The sequence below is a fragment of the Marmota monax genome, unplaced genomic scaffold (genome assembly GCF_021218885.2).
Source record: "Marmota monax isolate L192 unplaced genomic scaffold, Marmota_monax_Labrador192_F-V1.1 WCK01_AAM20220418_F8-fsc00003, whole genome shotgun sequence".
Taxonomy (NCBI): Eukaryota; Metazoa; Chordata; class Mammalia; order Rodentia; family Sciuridae; genus Marmota; species Marmota monax.
The window spans coordinates 12088679-12108790 of record NW_026694084.1 but is presented as its reverse complement, the minus strand read 5'-3'; the positions used below and the strand labels follow the sequence as shown (position 1 = coordinate 12108790).

At 30.2% G+C, this 20112-nt stretch overlaps 1 protein-coding gene across 49 annotated transcripts in view; it reads right to left on the bottom strand.

Annotated features, from left to right (window-relative positions):
- Positions 1–20112, bottom strand: part of Rims2 (regulating synaptic membrane exocytosis 2) — a 567034-nt gene that overhangs the window by 91296 nt on the left and 455626 nt on the right. Inside the window, exon 1 of one of the 49 annotated variants that reach the window (XM_058585673.1) lies at positions 17346–18324. The exons of the other annotated variants lie outside the window; for them this stretch is intronic. The gene's annotated coding sequence lies outside the window, so the exon portion shown is untranslated. Of the gene's footprint in view, positions 1–17345; positions 18325–20112 lie in introns of those variants that run through there. 49 annotated transcript variants of the gene reach the window in all.

Below are 20112 nucleotides of genomic sequence, written 5' to 3'. Positions count from 1 at the left end.
CAAGGACAAGGTATATAGTCCTAGTTCATAAATTTGGAAAAACAAAATAATAAATTAGAGAAGCACATGAGGCAAAACACTCAGGGAGGTTAAAAAGTGTAAATTATGGGCTGGGGATGTGGCTCAAGCGGTAGCGCGCTTGCCTGGCATGCGCGGGGCGCTGGGTTCGATCCTCAGCACCACATACAAATAGAATAAAGATGTTGTGTCCACCAATAACTGAAAATTAAATATTAAAAAATTGTCTCACTTTCTCTTTAAAAAAAGTGTAAATTACTTTGTAAAGTATAGTATAGCATCTAGGACTTACATATTTAGAACTGAATTCAGACATCCCATGTAGAAATTGAAATGATTATTTTTATGACAGATAGTTCTTATTTTGGGTTAAAATATTACTTTTCTTGACACACTGGAAAAATGCTAGTGATTTTTATTTGAATAATTTCTATGTGCTAAAATTCTCAAGATTAGCTCTTTATCCAACCCTAATGAAAACATTATTCTTTCATTTAAGAACATGGAAATAAATATCTGATTTAATTTAGACTATTTGCTAAGCTTGTTTTCCTGTGTGTACAGAATGTCCAGTAATAATTTTCCAAGTATAAGTTTCATGGGCAATCACCCATGAACAGAAAGATGATTATAATGACAGTATTACTTTTGACAAAATAACCTTGGTCATATGTATTAAATCCTCCTTAGAGCCATCTTTAAAAAGGTCTTTTAATGCATTAGAAATGTAAAACTTTTTTTAACTCATATTCTAAATCAATCTACTCTGTGGATATTGTGAATTTGTGCTCTAAAATAAGGTATCAGCTGGTATAATGCTAGTCTTTCAAGATTAGAAAGTCTACTGGGATTGTAGCTGACTCACAGAAGTTAGATGAACCATTTTTTCACGCTAGAGCATGATTTTTGGAATTTTTCTATTGTTACTATTTTAAGACAAAGAGAAAAGGAATAACACAATAAAACCATGCAGTAAACCAAATAACATTGCCAGAATTGTTTTCTGGAGTTGAAGTGTGCTTTCAATAATTATTCAGAATTTTTAACATAAATATGAAGTATTAAATATTGTATCTGTGGCTCATTAAGCAAACAAATGAACAAAGCAATATATTCAGTAAGAATATCAAGAAAAATGTGATACTCTAAATATATCACCTATTTATTATATTTCTGCTATTGATTTATCTATTTATTATACATCTGAATGTAAGGCACATGGGGCAAGGACTTTCCCTTTTTTGTTCACTGCCAAATCACAGGTTTTAAAATAATGCCTGCCACATGGTAAGTTTTCAGGAAATATTTGTCAAATAAGTGAGTTAAATAATCTTTAAAAACAAATGTAACTCTAACAAGATTGCAACAAAGATTAAACAAAATAACATATATACAACTCTTAGCACAATGTCTAGAATATGGTTGAGATATGTAAACTCTACTAAGTATATTTGCAATTATATGGGTACATTGAGCCTTCACTGAGAATAGAATTTTAAACTTGCTAGATTTATGTGAGAAAGCAGCTATTTTATATAACCAGAGACATTCTGCGGTCTCAAAGAAACGGTCCCTCAGACTTTGAATAGACAGACTATCACCATATCCTTGGTTATTGTATACTTGAAAAAATGGGATTCATTAAAAATATTCATAAAATTCTTTTTTCATAGTTAATTGATAACACATACATAAGTAATTCAATTAGTAGACATTCATCATCTGTAAAATGTCAGGTATAGCAGCTGGCACTGGAAAAAAAAGATGTATTGTTTTGGCACTAAATGAAATGCTATAGATAAGATAGGTGAATCAATTTATTCTTTAGTTTTATTGGCAAAAATTATTAAAATTGTAAGTTTTCTTTATTCTATAGATCATTCCCCAGAAAACACTCACAAACTCAGACTTTTCCACACCCCTTTTTACCGTGAAAGAAAGAGAATTTAGGTGGTATAGTATGGCTTTTAGCTAGATGTTATTTTAAATTAGATAAAAATGCTTGGTGAGTTAAGAGACATAAGATAGTCAATGAACAGGTCCTCCCCCCAAAAAGACAACACTGTAATCTGGACACAGAGAATAGCTATGATATGTATATCTAGTAAAAAGAGTAGTTACCTACTGGAAAGCTAACTGAATTTAATTTGGAAACTCAAATTCATAGCTGCAGTACTCATGTTATAATGGAATAATCAGAGTAGTCATTGTGTCTCAGATGCTATATTATGTACAATGGGCATAATAATAACACTATCTTATCCAGAAGATTGTTCCAAGGGTCTTCCATTTCCTTTCCTTATGGCATATTTAATCAACTATCTTTATTCTTAAATATTAAGAGAACTTTAATTCACTTTTTCACAAATTACCAACCCTCCCTCATTTATAGTTAACCATCTGTAGCCTGTCATTTTTTTAAAAACACTTATTTTTTAGTTTTAGGTGGACACAATATCTTTATTTTACATTTTGTGTGGTGCTGCGGATCGAACCCAGTGCTTCATGCATGCTAGGTGAACACTCTACCACTGAGCCACAACCCCAGCCCCTAGCTTTGTCATTTTTAATTACTCTTTTGCAAATATCCTCAACTTTGAGTATCCCTCCTCATATGGCATCCAGCTGGCTAACTCTTTGATGAATCCTACCATGTACATCTCCCTGTGAATACATCTCAACTTTTAGGCATTGTTTAAAAAAAAATTCAGAAGGGTGCTTGGTTCTACTACAACTCACTATCACCAGTCTCAAGTTATTCCATTCATGCTCTCCTCACTCACTGCACTAGTCTCTAGTAAAAGCTAATATATAAATCACATAGACTAGTAAACTGAAGCTCCACGGGGTCTTCTGATCTTATTATTTTATGTCCACCTCTTCATGGGGAGGTCAATTTTACTGATTAGAAGTAAGGGACAGTTAAACTCTCATTTAGCAGTTCATACAAGTCCCTATTTATGAACAAATGATTATGCTACCTTTCCACGGGTCAGGATATGACAGCTGTTGAACATATGTCACCAAGCAGACAATGCCTCTAATACTAGTATCTCCCATCTTTTGCTTTCCTCTCACCAGATAACTTTTCCTTATATTTCATAGAGAAAATGGAAGTTACTGGAAGAAATTTCCATACCTTCATAACATAATTATTATAATTAATGAATATATATGTATTTTAAGTTAGCATATTGAGCTTCTTTTCTGATCTCTAGAACTGTCGAAAGTTACCTACTCATAATTAGAATTCATATGTCACACAGGATATCATATACTTGACGTGTTCCAAACTGAATTTAATCTTTTCTCTCAAACTAATTCCTCCTTCAGCATTCTCTATATCAGTAAAGAGTATTATTCACTGATGAAGATGAAAATTCAAGAGGTACCTTTAATTTCTCTCCTTTCTTTATCTCCACACCCGATGCATCACTAAGTTTTGTAGATTCTATCCCCAAAATATATTTTATATTCTTCCATTTCACTCCATCCTGACTTTTACCATTCAAGTGTGTGTCACTCTTATCTACTCCACTGCATTAGTATCCTGATTGCTTATGTTCCAACTCTAACCCATTCTCTGCATAGCAGCCAGCATGATTTTTCTAAAATATAAGCAGGTTATGTCACTCTGCTGCTAAAATTCTTTTATATCTTCTCCTCATACTTGAGAAAAGTTATCAGAATCAAAGTTCCTAATCTTCCAAATACTAGTCTATAAACTTAATTGCTAATTAAACCTATCCTCTTTCTTCTCTCTTTAACAAAAAGTGTTTCTCCTCCTTGCACATAGCAATTACTTCACAAGAACTCAGATTCCATCTTCTTCTTGAAGCCTTTGCTGATCTGGCCATTGCCTTTTTCTTTCAGCTTATTCTCACACCATTTGTCTCTGTAAACTACTCCTTAGCCTCATTGGCCTTTTAAAACTTTTTGTAAAATGCCAAGCTCCTTTCCAACACAGGCCCTTCACAAATACTATACCCCACTTGAAATACCCCTAAGAACAACCTTACAAAGTAGGAACTATTCTAACAACAGATGAGGAATGTAAAAGGAGAAAGGTTATGAAGTTTGCCCTAGGTCTCACTCTCACCGCTACTCAGTCATGAAGCTGGAATCTTAATCCAGCAATGTGACACTAGAACTCATGCAGTTACTAATTTACCAACAGGACAAGAAGAATCCAAATTCCCCTTTGCTTAGAGCAGTGGTTGTTAAACTTTAGCTTGCATCAGAATCACCTGGAGGGCTTGTTACAACATAGAGATTACTCAAACCCATTCTCAGAGTTTTTGGTTCATTAGGTCTGGGCTGTGCCTGAAAATTCATATTTCTAACAGATTTTTTAAGCAATACTGCTGCTACAGATTCAGCAATAACATTTTGAGAATCACTGGCTAAAACTATCATAGTACAACTACAACATATGTAAAAAGATAGCAACTCTTCCTTTTATGTTTGGGAAACAACATTCAGATCACTCTTTAATCTTGCTCAATTCTTTCAGACCTGCATTTACTGCCTAGCTATATGTAACACAGAATTTCTTGATTAAGCCAAGAGTAATAAAGAACATGGATATTCTGTGCAAGAAAATAATGTTAAAATGCAATTATCTTTGTTCTAGTTACATTAAAAGCAAAACAGATAAAATGAATAACTTTCAAAATTATTTGAATGTATGTATGCATTAATTATCACTGAAACTATATATATTTATGACTTTACAAAGTCACTAGCTGCAGTTAAGAATTGGAATCTTTATCATCTTCACTTCTCTTTTATCTATTATACTTTTATAATCATGATAATTCCAATGGGATCCAACTATCTGCTTCTTTCCAAAATACTAGTGTTTGTGTTTTTCAATATAAATACTCTCTCTGGATTTAAGTCAAACCAATTTACTTAAAGGTATGTACCATAAACATTCCCTAATAAGTCTCAATTCTCAATTCTTGCCTCAGTCAAATTCAACTGCTATCCACTGTGTACAAGTTCTTTCTCTTTTGCCTTTTTCTTTACTCAAAAAATATTTTGCTTTTCTGAAAAGATTCAATTTTCTTCACCAATTTAAAATGCTGTTCTTTAGATTCTTAATATGTCATGTACATATTCTTCCTTCAGAATTAACTACATGGTTGCTTCCAACCACTTACCATCTTCTCCTATGGTAAAGAAATCCAAGTCCATATCATTCATACACGTTAATTTATGAAATGATCAGCTAATTGTTTCAAATGTAACATATTTAAATAATTTACTAACATATATATGCATTTACATACATATGTAAATATATGCATATACATATGTGTGTATGCATGTTACAAATGCATGTTTCTTCCTCTATTACTACCTGATGAAGAACATCAATATGTATGACTGCCCAAATGGGTAACCAAGAAATTTATGATATGCCCTTCTCTTACCCTTACTTTTTCTATCAACAATTGGCAGTTGAAATTGATTTAGTTTCCTTATGATTCTCAGTTTCCAGTCTTGCTCTCTTCAATCACTAATTATGATATTATTAATAATAATATAATACTCATAGTCACTACTTTGTCTGGTAACTACTCCATGCTGGATTCTACACAAAACTATCATTGCTGTAATTTTCTTCCTATAATTAATTTCCTATGCTACAATTTTCATTAGGCAATGCCAATGGAAGATCATGGCACATTCTGTCCTGAACTGCTGTCAAGTTCTATTTGTTGTGTTCTTGAAATTAGTCTAGACAATCTCTGCAATTGTAATATAAATTTCACAATCAGTGCAATGGTTTAAGAATTCCCTTAAATTATACATTAAATATTTAAATACATACTGATATTTAAATTATTCAAAGCAACCAGGAATTTGATAAGGTTATGTGGAATTCGGTAGTAGAAGAGAGAACACAAAATTTCCCAGGCTTATTTTATAGTGTTGGGTTTTGTTGATAAAATGAAGGAGAAAACAATATTTCATATGACCAATCAATGAAAAATGTAAGGATTATTTTGCTCACACTTACATTCCCTGGAAATTCCTAAAAGATAAATGCTCTTTTGAACATGTATATTCTTCTATAACTTTTAAAGCTCATAACCCTAAAATTATAATTATATGTGAACAGATTAGATTATAAGAAACCCACAAAATAGAGTAATATATGCTAGATGTACTTGTTGTGCTCAGCTAATTATTCACATAATTTAAAATATTAATATGGATAGTGTGATGAATTTTAGACTAAGCTGAATTAATCTTATTCAAATGAATTTATGAGATAATAGATAAGAAAAAAGAACATAGCTACCTGAAGATTCCCAAAGCATAGTTACTGATATTATTCAGTGCATATAGAACTTTCTCAAATTCATACAAGGCATTATAATAGAAGAATGTGTTCTTCGAATACAAGAAAACCTCTTTATCACTTAAAAAAAGAAATATGAGAAGTACATTATAACTATCAATTATACTTACGTTAGATGGAAACAGTTAAGTTAGATGGAAAGAGGACGAAGTTTCTTTCAATGAAATCTTATCTACCTTTCCAAAGAAATTATTTTAATTATAAATATGATTACGTTATCATGCAGTTTTGGTTCTAGATACAACACTTGGTCAGGTTACAAACAACATTGAAACTGTCCTTTTTCATAAATTATATATAATATATAAAATCCCATTATATATTATACATAATGGAATATATAAAATATGGTATATAATATACAAAATTTATATCAGATTTTCAGGCAATGAAGACAAAATGCATAATCTTGAAAATAAAATTGACCACGTATAAAAGATATTAAGAGACCTTGAAGAGAACTTCCAAGAAATATGGGATAACATGAAAAACCAAATTTAAGATTTATAGGGATAGATGAAGGCTCAGAGATACAAAGCAAAGGGATACACAATCTTTTCAATGAAATCATATCAGAAAACTCCCCAAACCTTAAGAATTAAATGGAAAATCAAATACAGGAGACTTAGAGGACCCCAAACATACAAAATTACAACAGACCCACACTAATGCACATTATTATGAAAATGCATAATATACAAAATAAGGACAGAATTTTAGAGGCAGCTAGAGAAAAGCAACAGGTCACACATTTTGAGGGAAATAAATCCATATCTCAGCTGATTTTGCAACCCAGACCCTCAAAGCTAGGAGGTGTTAGAGCAATATAAACTTAGCTCTGAAAGAAAATGGATGCCAGTAAAGAGTACTATATCCAGCAAATTTAAATGTCAGAATTGACAATGAAATAAATATCTTCAATGACAAATACATTTAAAAGAATTTACAACTAGAAATCCTGTACTACAAAACATACTTAATAAAATATTTTATGAAGAAGAAATGAAAAATAAAAGTGACAACTTAGTGAGATCCTGTGTCTAGAAAAAGGGCTGGGGATGTGGTTCAATGGTTAAGCGCCGTTAGGTTCAATCCCCAGTACCAAAAACAATAAAAACAAAAACAAAGAAAGAAAGAAAAGTGAAAACCAGCAAAGGGTGGAACTACACTAGAAGAAAAGTGAAACAAAGGAGAATCCAATTCAGATTAAAAGCCATAAATAAATCGAAATGAAATGGAATAAAAATCATATATTAATAATAACATTGAATGTAAATGGTATAAACTCACCAATCAAAAGACATAGATTGACAGACTGGAGTAAAAATAACAGGACCCAAACATATGCTGTCTCCAGATACTCACCTCATAAGCAAAGACACCCACAAACGTAAAATGATGGGGAAAAAAAACATATCATTCACATGGATCTGTTAAACAAGCAGGGGTTCTATCCTCATATCAGATAAACTGGACTTCAAACCAAAGTTAATTAGAGGAGACCAAGAAGGTAATTTCATACTTCTTAAGAGAATTTATATCAACAAGACATAACAATCATAAATATTAATGTCCCCAAAAGTGAAGCACCTACTTACATCCAAAAAAAAAAAAACCTTCTCAATTTCAAGAATCAATAGACCATAACACTGGGTGATTTTAACACATCTCTCTCTCATCCCTAGATAGATCCTCCAAACAAAAACTAAATAAAGAGGCTAGAGAAGTAAAATTACAATTAACAATTTAGACTTAATAGACATATATTTCATCCATCAAAGACTGAATACATTTTCTTCTCAGTAGCACAATAAAAAAATAGATATATTACTTTGTATCAGGATCATAATGAAATTAGAAATCAATGATAAAATAAAAAAGAAAAGCTGTTCATACCCTTGGAGTCTAAACAATATGCAATTGAATGACCAATAGATAATAGAAGAAATCAGGGATGAAATAAAAAAATTCTTAGAGGTAAATGAGATTAGTGACACAACTTATCAAAATCTCTGGGACACTATGAAGGCAGTGCTAAAAAGAAAGTTCACTGCACTGAGTGAATTCTTTAAAAGAACAGAAAGTCACCAAATAAATAACCTAACATTACATCTGAAAGCCTTAGAAAAAGAAAACAAATCAACACAAAAAGCAGAAGTCAGGAAATAATTAAAATCAGAGCCAAAATTAATGAAATTACAACAAAACAATTCAAAAATCAACAAAACAAAGAGTTTGTTCTTTGAAAAAATAAATTGATAAACCTTTAGTAAAGCTAACAAAGAAAAAGGGAGGGTTTTTGATTTTCTGAACATCAGATCTGGCAATATTGCTGCATTCCTACATGACAAGTAGCTGATGCCAAGCAGCAGTTTCTCCTTTGATGAGAGCAAGGGCTTCCAGTTGATCACTGTTCCCCATGTTACCTAATATGTAGAATATCTATTTGGTTCCTTTAGGACTCTTAAGTCTAAGATCCTTTGACCAATATGTAATAATATAATTATAAGATTCAGGAAATAAAACACAGTATTATAGTCTGGAGGAAATTCTGTACATATATCTTTTAGAAGAAATCTCAATTATCTTGGTAAGGACACTATGTATGATCACTTTCCTATGGGGTAAACACGGTTAATAGGAATCTAGTTACTTTACTTCTAGTTGGTCTACACCAGATTCACTGAGTTATTATTTCTATATTGTTACAATAAATAATATTTTATTTATAATAAGGTTAAAAAAACCTTCTTGCCTCCCACTTACTTAAGACATCTTTTTTGACATGAAATTTTCATTATAAATATGCAAATGCCTGAACAGATTTAATGACTCAGTAAAGATATTAAGCTCACTATTTTTTAATCTAACATTAAAGAAATTTACTTCTTGACTTATTGAATAAAACACATTCCTGAATAGAGAACAATTTGTGAAATACAAAGAACAAAAAGACAGCTGTGCTTTTCATGCAATTTATTTTGCTAAAAGTTTAAGTATTTAATAATCATTTTAAATATTTTATAGAATTTATAATAAATTGGATGCCAATTTAAGTTCATTTATACTCTGAGTGTCAAACCCCACTTTTACATTTTATTATTGCAGAATAAATATTAATAACTTACATAGTTATATTCTAACACATTGTATCTAGTTATTTTTCAGTTCATAAGGAAATATTGGCTCACAGGTGTTATTACAGTTTAAAAATAAAGAATCCTTCAATAGAAGCTTAAAATTCATTAGAGTTTAAAAATTTTAAATTAAAGTTTTATAAAGTTATAGAGGTTGTAAATTTTTATAAAAAAATTTTAAATGATCAAAAAGAGAAAATTTAATCAGGCATGGTGGCTCATACCTATAATCCCAGTGGCTCGCGAGATTGAGGTAGTTAGGATCCCGAGTTCAAAGCCAGCCTCAGCAAAAGTAAAGCACTAGGAAATTTAATGAGATCCCTGTCTCTCAATAAAATACACACACACACACACACACACACACAAATAGGGGTGGTGGCTCACTGATGAAGTGCCCCTGAGTTTAATCCCTGGTATCCCCCTCAAAAAAAGAAAAACCTTGAACAAAACAAGCATTGTAGGCAGATTGAGATTTTAATGTCATTCTTTGATGCAATTATGCTTATCATTAAACTATGGTTAGCTAATCCATCAGTAAAGAAAAAGGAGTTGCCATATTTTTCAAAAGAATAATTTGGTTTCTAGAGTTTTACTTATGCTAATAGAAATATTAGCTATTAATACTTATTAATATGAATGAACAAATTTCAAAGGGGTTAAATACTGTTAATGGTTGACTATTTAATACAATGAAAGAACTAATCAAATGTTTCATAGCACGATTTATATATTTCTTATTATAAACTACATTGTAAAGTAAATTGTCCTTCATCTTTCATCTTCTTTTTCATTTCTTCCTATAATCATTACAAACTTAGACTATCTTAAAATTGTATGAAAGAGATAAAGCAAATTTTCAACATAAAATGAATAATGTAATTGTATAAAAATCCCAAATGAAAATATAATGTAAATTAAACATGAAGAACCCTTAACATACAAATACATTGAAAGTAATGAGAATTTGCCTAGATGTTGTTTTGTCTTAAAGGTAAATAAAAATTTAAACATAACAGTAAGAATACTTTAAATATACCTGGAAACCATGAAAGTTAATTTCTAATACAACTAAATTTGAAACAAACTAGGAATTCTAATTATCATGATAATTTATTTCCAGAGTCAAATTCAGGTCTCTAATAATCTAGATTGATTCAATTTAATAATTTGAGCTATATTACAGAAAATATCCTCATGATTTATTTGTGGTTAGTTTTATCTGTCTTAAGCTACTATTATATTACTTCATCTTATACTGTGTTGCAAAGGCGGAAAAGTTTGGACTAAGAAAAAAAATGACTGAATTGCTTAAATATATTGTTGCAGCCTAAATAAAACTTGATAGTGGGAGTAATCTGTTCTAATGAAACACACACACACACACACACACACAGAGTTTGGGATCAGAAGTCTAGAATTGGAAATAAAAACATGAAGAATTATACCATAAAAGCAGAACTATGTTATATATGTCTAAGTATGTGTATGTTTATATATGAATATGTATGTGTATGTGTGTACATATATAAACCCATTAGTTATTTTATACATGTAAATCAGTTGGTTAAAATAAAACTTGGTCCAATTCTAAGACAATAATCTTTTTAACACAATTCTCCCTTCCAATTCTTTTTCATATTTTTAAAGTTGTGAAATACATCATAAATATAAAGAAATGCATAAGATATATGCTCAATTAAAGAATAATTATAAAATAAATACATTTATAATAATATTCCACATTAATAAAGTAGACCTTTTAGGTTTTGTTTTTAAGTTACAGACAAGTAGGATTTGGTTCAATCTGGAAAAGTCTAATAATTACAAATGTCCAAGAATATGGACTACCTGATAAGATTGAGAACTCTGAACTGTTCATGAACAGTGGATGATCGACTATCTGTGGTACTATATAGGGTTACTGTTTACACATTTATATATATTATAATAGAATTCTCATGTCAAGACCAGAGAATTTGTGTTTCAAGGAAGCTCCCCTAATGATTTGTTTATGAACCTGGTTTGAGAACAAATTATACAGGAGGATTCCTACATTAGAGTACCAGATAATTTCTAAAGTTCCTTCCAAAAGTGGTCTGTGACTTTCTATATACAATTAACTATTATGGTGAGATTTTCAGAGTGAATACTTAATTAAAAGTTGCAATTAAGGAGAGATAATATGATTATACTATTTCATAGTAGTTAAAGGATTAATAAACGCACTATTTTGCTCTAAATATTTGGTATTTAAGATATTGATTTTTAGAATAATTTTCTCATTCATTGTCTGAGTTCAGCTATTTTAAAGAAAAAACACACTTTATAAAGTGTCTGATATAAGCATTCATTCATTCATTCATTCATTCATTCTTCTACAGTATTTGTTGAGAACCAACACTATGCTAGCCAGTATTTTAGATGATGTGAATAGAGCAGTGCCCAGAATGGATGAAGACTCTGCAAAAGTGAAATGAAAATTTCAATGTCTCTTAGATGTCTCTGTCACCTGAAAAAAAAGCATGCTTTAAACACAGGTTCTTTTTATTTTTGATAACCACTTGCATAGGTTGAACTTAATTATAAATTTCTTTAATTTTGGTGGTATGAGAATCTTATAAGGAGAATCACCACCTCAAATGTAAATAATAAAGTTGTCTTCAATCTCCCAAGTTTACTGTTAAAATCCAATGATATATATGTATATATTAAAATATGTATATTTGATATAAATATATATCATATATTTATATATATGGTTTATAAAATCAGTTTTAAACAGTAGCATAATCTACAAATGATATGAGTATTATATACTAATGATTAAAATAAATGAATACTTTACAAGTATAATAGCATAACAGAGTATCTATATATTATTTAAGCAAGTCTATAAATATCTTTTAATATTCACTCATTAAGTTGATAGAGCTTGATTAATACTTTACATGTAAAACATAAGAGGATTTGCTGTTTTCTTACATATAAGGTGTAGAATTAATTCTTTTAATGAAGAAGGTATATTTCAATAAATAGTGGAAATAGTAAAGTTTAATGATGTGTTAAAATATTAGATATGGGAATCATGAACTCATAAAATAAAAATGTGAAATTAACCTCTCAACATCTTGAAAATGAAAAATAGAGAAGCAGAAGGAGCAAATTGTAAGGAAGGAAATTAAGAAAAAGACACTAATAAGTATGTGCTAGATAGAGCAGTGTGTGGACATGCACATATGTACACACACATATATGACATAAACAGAGTTCTCGAGATATGATATTTGATCTCAGTAGCTAATGACCTAATTCAGTGCGTTGTTAGAAGTACAGAAAACATAGAAAATAGTCAGTTGTCAGTTCCAGCTTTTTACACTATGGCTTAGTTGTTTGAGTGACTTCCTAAACAATACAGTGATTAAATTTACTATACAAAAAGATAGCAAAAATGTTCAATATTCATGATAGTTGAATTATAATAAGCTATTTTTATGGATTTCCTCTGAGTGTCTGTGAGAGAGAAATCTCATCTTTTATTCCTTGGATAATATATTTCTTCTTTGTTGTATCCATTAATTACTATTTGATTTTGTAATTCTTTTTCTATTCCTACCTATCTTCTTATTTAGAGACAATATCAATTCCTCTGGTACGATTTTTCCAGTTGCAAGGATCTCTTCTGAGCAATCCTAAATTTTATATCATAATTCTATGCTTAAGCTCAGCAAGAATAAAAATATTTTACTGAAAGAACAGAGGCTAAAATTAAAAATGTCATTGAGTTCTAAGCACATACCCAGAAAATTGTGAAAGTATTACACTAAAATAGTTTTATTATGAAGTTTAGGAAATGCTGGTTTTAAACAACTTTATTGTAGGACTTCTCAGAGTGCTCACATACACTTAATCTTGATGAGAAGTAGAGTACGCATGGTACTTCCCAAACTTCTTTGACTCAAGACCCATTTTTAAAAGCATCAACTCATGGTATTAATTCTCTGAAAATACACTTGGTAAGCACTCAACAAGCTTCAACTTATATTTTTATATATTTGTACTTCACATTATCTTGCTGGTTGATTTAAGCCAGGAATCCTTTCAGATTCACATGGCAGGGAGATTTTTAAAAGATTACAGTGGAGAACCTCTAAAATTGATGCACAAAGTAATATATACTTTTTTGATCATTGTAGCTTTTAGATGTTAAAATTATTGTACTTGGTTTGCCTCATAACGATTTTTTAACAAAGCTTTTCCAAAAAATATGCTATTAACACAGAGAAAAATTTTAATGGTTAGAGGCTATAAGAAATGATAAATTTTCTTCTGAGAATGTTTTTCCACCATATATAATGCTAAAAGGATCAATTTTTTGTTGTTTCAATTTGTGTTCTAAAAGCATTCTAGAGTGAAATGGGAGGTAAATGGGACTTTAGTGCCAAAAGATATGATTTTATCAATACCTCAACACTAACATTCTCTTGCTTATTACATATTTGAGGAAATAAAGATCTAAATTAGGCAGTGACATCCAACTTTCCAACTCTCTATTAATAACTTATATAACTTATAAATTTGGTGCCATAGAAAAAGGAAAGAAAATCGCCATCTTCTCTTGAAAATAAAGTCTGAGCTCTATTAGCCCACAAGATGAAAAAAATGCATGTAAGAATGAAAACAAAGAAAAAAAAGAGATGAATAAATATTTTTGGGGAAAGAGTCCTTAAAGAGTATTAGAAGAGAAGAAAATATGCTGGACAAACTAAGCCCTAAACATAATATTGCTTATATTTTAAGCATACTCACAATATTTACCGCAGAAGCAATACAGATTATAAACTTTTCAGATTTCTTTTTGCAGAGAATTTATTTTTGGCATTTAAAAATATAATAAATATTTAACATACCATAAAATTCACCCCTTTAAAGTGTATGAATCAGCGTTTTTGTTTTATATATTCACAAAGTTTTAATCATCACTATGATCTAATTCTACAACATTTCATCACCATTGAAGGGAACCCTATATCATTAGGAGTCACTTCCCATTCTCCCTTCATGTCAACCCCTAGAAATCATTGATCTACTTTGTGAAGTCTCTAGGATTTTCCTATTATGGACATATCACATAAATAAAATTACATACAACCTCTTGTGTCACTTGGTATACCATTTGCAAGTTTCATCACAGTGTAGTATGAATTAGTACTTCAATCATTTTACAGCTGAATAATATTTCATTGTGTGAACATACCACACTTTATTTATCCATTTGTCAGTGAAGACAGCTTTTTCTATTAGGTTTTCACAAATGAACTACTTCAGAGAAATCAACTACTCATTTTTATGCTATTATCACAATAAGTATGGAGTAGGGGTTATTTTTAAAGATAACAATTTCCTACAAATCCAATCTCCATGAAAGAAAATTGCTTAAATTATGGAAGTAGAATGTTGCCAGGGAGAAATGGACATAATTCAAAGCTAATTAAGCATTGAAATTAATAAGAATGTCATTGGGAGAAAGGAATTGTGATGACTAGAGAACAATTAGTAAAGAGTGTTGCCCAGGTTTCTGATTTGAGCAGGAGTAAGAATATCAGCACCATGCTTTTACTGGGTGAGGGGTATTATGAATCTAATTCTACATACTGAGTTTGGCATTTCTTAGAAGAGACAAGAAGATGGTCAGAACCCAACTGAATATACCTAACAGATAATTAGGAAGTTCTGGAATAAATATTTGAAATTTATATATGTATACACACATACACACACGTGGCATTAATTCTCTGAAAATACAGTTGGTAAGCGTGTGTGTATGTGTGTGTGTGTGTGTGTGTGGTGTGTATGTGTGTGTGTGTGTGTGTGTGTGTGTATGGATAGCCATGGATCAGAATGCACTTCCAAGATAAAATATGTAGAGTGAAGAAAATAGGACCTAGGATGTATCCTGAACTATCTCAGCCTGGAAGGAGAATATAGAAAACTCAGAGAAGATAGAGAGATGGATAGAGAATGCAGGGAGTGTACAATAACAAAAGCCCAGAGTAGAAAAATGTTTTAAAAGAATGGAAATGGGGTCACAAATTTAAAAAAAAATTTGGCAGAATACACAATTTGAGGTAGTTTCAACAGAAAAATACATAACTCATAATTGTAATAAAAAGAAAGAAAAACAAAACCTCAAAAAGGAGGAAAATAAGAAAGTAGATTTTAGATACTTTTACAGAGAGAGAGAGAGAGAGAGAGAGAGAGGGAGGAAAAGAAAGGTAACTATGTGAAATAAAGGGTATATTCACTTGCCTAACTGAAGTAACCCCTTTGGTATGTATATGTATATCAAGATAAGTATACCAAAACACAATGTTGTATTATATTCTTAATATATTAAAATCGAAAGAAGGAAAAAGTTAAAACTGTTAACTATTTTATTTAATATAGTGATAAAATGTAGTTAAATAAATTGAATCATTTTAGCATATTTTTGACATTAAACTTGAACTTCCTGATAGACTAGATTAAAAATCTATTATTTTCTTATCAATAAGGCATATAAATCAACTATTCAAGAGATTTTTTAAAAAAAGTTTTACATAGACTATTCTAAAATGGGTGGTTAGCATAGGAGACAACATCTTCCAAAATGCTTTTACAGCTCATGCAAAAGTCATTCTAAATGGCTGTTTGTTTTAAGAACTTAGAATCAACCACTTGTACTAAATATTGTAGTGGAAGTCCTAGTCAGTTCAATTAGACAATAAAAAATAAATAAATAAAGGCAATAAAATATAAATAAAGAAAATTAGACAATAAAAAATAAGTAAAGGCATTTAGATTGGAAAGAAGGAAGCAAAACTATCTTTAATCACAGATGACATGATGTCCTATATAGAAAATCCTAAGAACAAACAAAAATAACATTAGGGCTAATAAATGAGTATGACAAGGTTATAGAATACAAGGTCAATAAAAAAATCAACAATTTCTATTCACTAATAATGAATAATCTAAAAATAAAATTAATAGAAAAATTCCATTTATAATAGCACCAAAAATAAAATGAAATATTTAGATTAAATTTAATAGAAAGGTCAAGATGTATAGACTGAAAATTTCAAACCATTAATGCAAGAATATAAAGAAAAAATAAACAGAACATCTCATGTTTCTAGATTGGAAATCTTCATATTCTTAAAGTGGCAATAATCCTCATATTTATAGAATTGAACACGATCTCTACCAAAATATCAGCTGCCATTTTTTTTCATAAATTGGCAAGCTGATCTTAAAATGCATTAGAAAACATAAGCAAACCAAAAGAGAAGAGGGATAAAAACTTTACACTACCTGTATCATAAACTAGAGTTTTTGTTTAAAATATTTAAATTTCTGGGCATCACCCTGAATTTCAGAATCACAATTTTAGGTGTGATGTTCAAGTATTTTTAAAATCTTCTAGTTGAGAATCATGTATAATCATAAGAAAGAGTAGAAGTTATTAGGGCTTCCAAGATTTTCAGTAGTATTAACTAGGAGATAGATTTTGGAAAAAACTAAAGAACATAAGCCATTGGTGATACATAGTAGAAAAGCATCAAGCCTTCTGGAATAAGTTACTGAAACAAATTTCCAGATATCAAAAAATTGAATTTGATATACAAAATATTAAATACCAGCTGCATAAATTTTGGAAACATTCCAAATGATAAAAACTTAGGTTGAGCTGTTTACTATACCAGTGATTAGTCACAAAACCAATTATCTCCAGTTCATGACAATAAAGTGAAATCATCAGAATAATAGATAATGCTTACTTTCCTGTTTACTGTGTTCTCTCTTCATCTAAGCTATGGCAAGGAGTGCAAATCACTGAATCATCCCCTTTCCATTTGACAAGATAAAAAAGCCCAGAAAGATAAAGTGAATAGGTACAGATGACAGCATGAGAATATGGTATTTCAGATTCCTAATCCACGGTGATTTTCATGCGACTTGTTTCTCTTTAAAGGTCTGTAACATAGGCAAAATATGCTGTATACATCAAATCTATAGTCATTTAAATCTATTTCCAAGTTTTAATTCTTATCTAGAACTAGTATATTAGCAACAATGCCTCTGAATGAATATTTAATTAACATTTATGCTGCTTGCCTAGATAATTAAATGGTTTACGTCTCTTTTGAAAAAATAGTTATTCATGAAAATTTGAACAGATGCCATTTTTTTCCTTCAAAAGTTTCCCTATCTCAGAGTATATTCTTTAAAAAGAGAAATGTATAGGCATGTCTACACACAACATCTATAGACATGCCTGAGAACTAAAAGTTTATGAGAGTTTCTTGATCTTTAAAATTTTTCTTTTGTCTTATGTGCACAGAATACAATTTGGAGAAAAGGATAGAGTTTACTTGGAACATGAAGTGACAGACATAATTGGTCTTGACAAAACGAAACTTTTCAATATTTGGTTTTCTTTCTTTCTTTCAGATTACTTAAGGTCACTTCTTTATGTACCAAATTATTTCATCAAATATTCTTGTGAATTTGTTCAGGAATTTTAACGATACTTTTTGGATACAGGGTTGTTCTCAAACAGCCAAAAACACATAGCTAAAACTATTTCATCCTAGGATAAAAAATTTAAATGTTCAATTTCATGTGTATCTACAATTATTAATACAGTACCTGAAATTTTCTAAATAAATATTGGATGAATGAATGCTTTTCTCTTTATCTCTCAATTTACCATATTCATATGGTACATAATCAGCAAATGTAAATAAATATAAAATTGAAAACACACATAAAAATATATTAGAACATTTTAAATGACAAATATAACTTTAGACCTTGATTCATCTTACTATAAACAATATAATCGTGAAATGAAATCTAATTACTGTAAAGAACATATCAATTATAATGAATTGTGTTTATAATACTATTGTGCTGTAAATACTCTGGGATCAGATTTTTTTCTTTATAAAACATGGATTCCAAGTCAAATATTCATGGTATATTACAGAATCAGATTATTTCCAGTAATGTTATATAAGTACATAAGTTGCTTTTTGTGTTTAAACAACCTGTGACTATTTGAGTACCAAAGCAAAATGTTACTAGGAATACTCAGATATATTTTCCTTAGAATAAAGAATTTTAGTTTTATCCTAAGAAATGAAAACAAATTTTCAAGGTCCTATGCTGTAGTAGTGAATGAGATCAATATTTTCTTAAAAACAATTTTAGTCTATATTTCCTGTCATCTTATGGAACATATGTTCCCTAGAGCCTGGTTCCCTACAGTTTATAGTTCTGGAAGCATTATACAGTTACTTAAGTATAATGCCTTGATGAATCACATGCTAGGAACTACCATCTTTTCCTTTCCCTTATAAAACAATATGCTCTTATCCTGAAGAAAATAATATTAAAAACCTGAAAATTTAATATTATAATCTTCTCTAAACCTCTGCCCACCAAGCCAAGTGTGCCAGTGTTGAATTTTGTTTGGCTCCTGGAAAGCATTAATGAGCTTGTGTGTACTCATCTATGTAGAAATCTTGGAAAGTTTTTCTCAGTGAATTAGTGATGAAATGATTCTATGCCCAACAAATCCGAAAAATAAGCCAATATAAAAATCATATTAATGATGGTGGAATGAGTTATACATCATTACCCTAAGTACATGTATGAAGACACGAATGGTGTGAAAATACTTTGTGTACAGTGACTTGAAAAATTGTGCTCCATAGGTGTAATATGAAATGAATTGCATTCTGCCATCATGTATAACAAATTAGAATAAATAAATAATTTAAAACATTAAATATATAAAAAGACAGACTTAAAATTACTCGTTTAAACTTGAATCACAAAGTATGCCTTACTTAAGATTCAGTTTTATGTTTAATACCTGTAATACAGAAATTTTCATAGAGTATAGATATGTCTATGATAAAAAGGGAAGTACTGACTAAACCTCTAAATTATATACCGAATGGGTAAATGTTTGCCACAACTGTCTTTCTATTAACATTGAGAAGAGTACAAATTGATATTAAGTTTAGATATAAGAATGAAAATGTTGGCTTATAAAAAGGGTGTGCTTATCAAGCAGACTTTGTATAACACAAAATCAAATTATGGACTGCTAGAAAACACTGTTCCTTAAAACTGTACATGATTTGCACTTTTCACTTTCAGATAAAAGTAATTATCTCATTTGCTCAAGCAGAAGGATGATGTCTTAGTGCATATTTTTGTTGACAAACAGTGTGCAGTACAAATCATAGAGACAGCTTCACAGGTACTCTGTAGCTGTGTTATGAAAATAACAATGTAGTTGTTGTGATGCCTTACTTCTAGTGTTTTCTTCCTGCCTTTCTTCCTGTTCAAAGTTTCCTCTCCAGCACATTCTCTAAGTGGTTGAATTCCAAGAAGGGCATAATCCAACATGCTTGTCTTCTAATAAACTTTGGAAAATACCCTTTCTTTTCAAAGTATGAGAAAATGCTGCCACTGCTTTGTAATCTTCCTCAGGACTGTACTAGAACCTACCAGAGCACTAAAAAGAGGCAA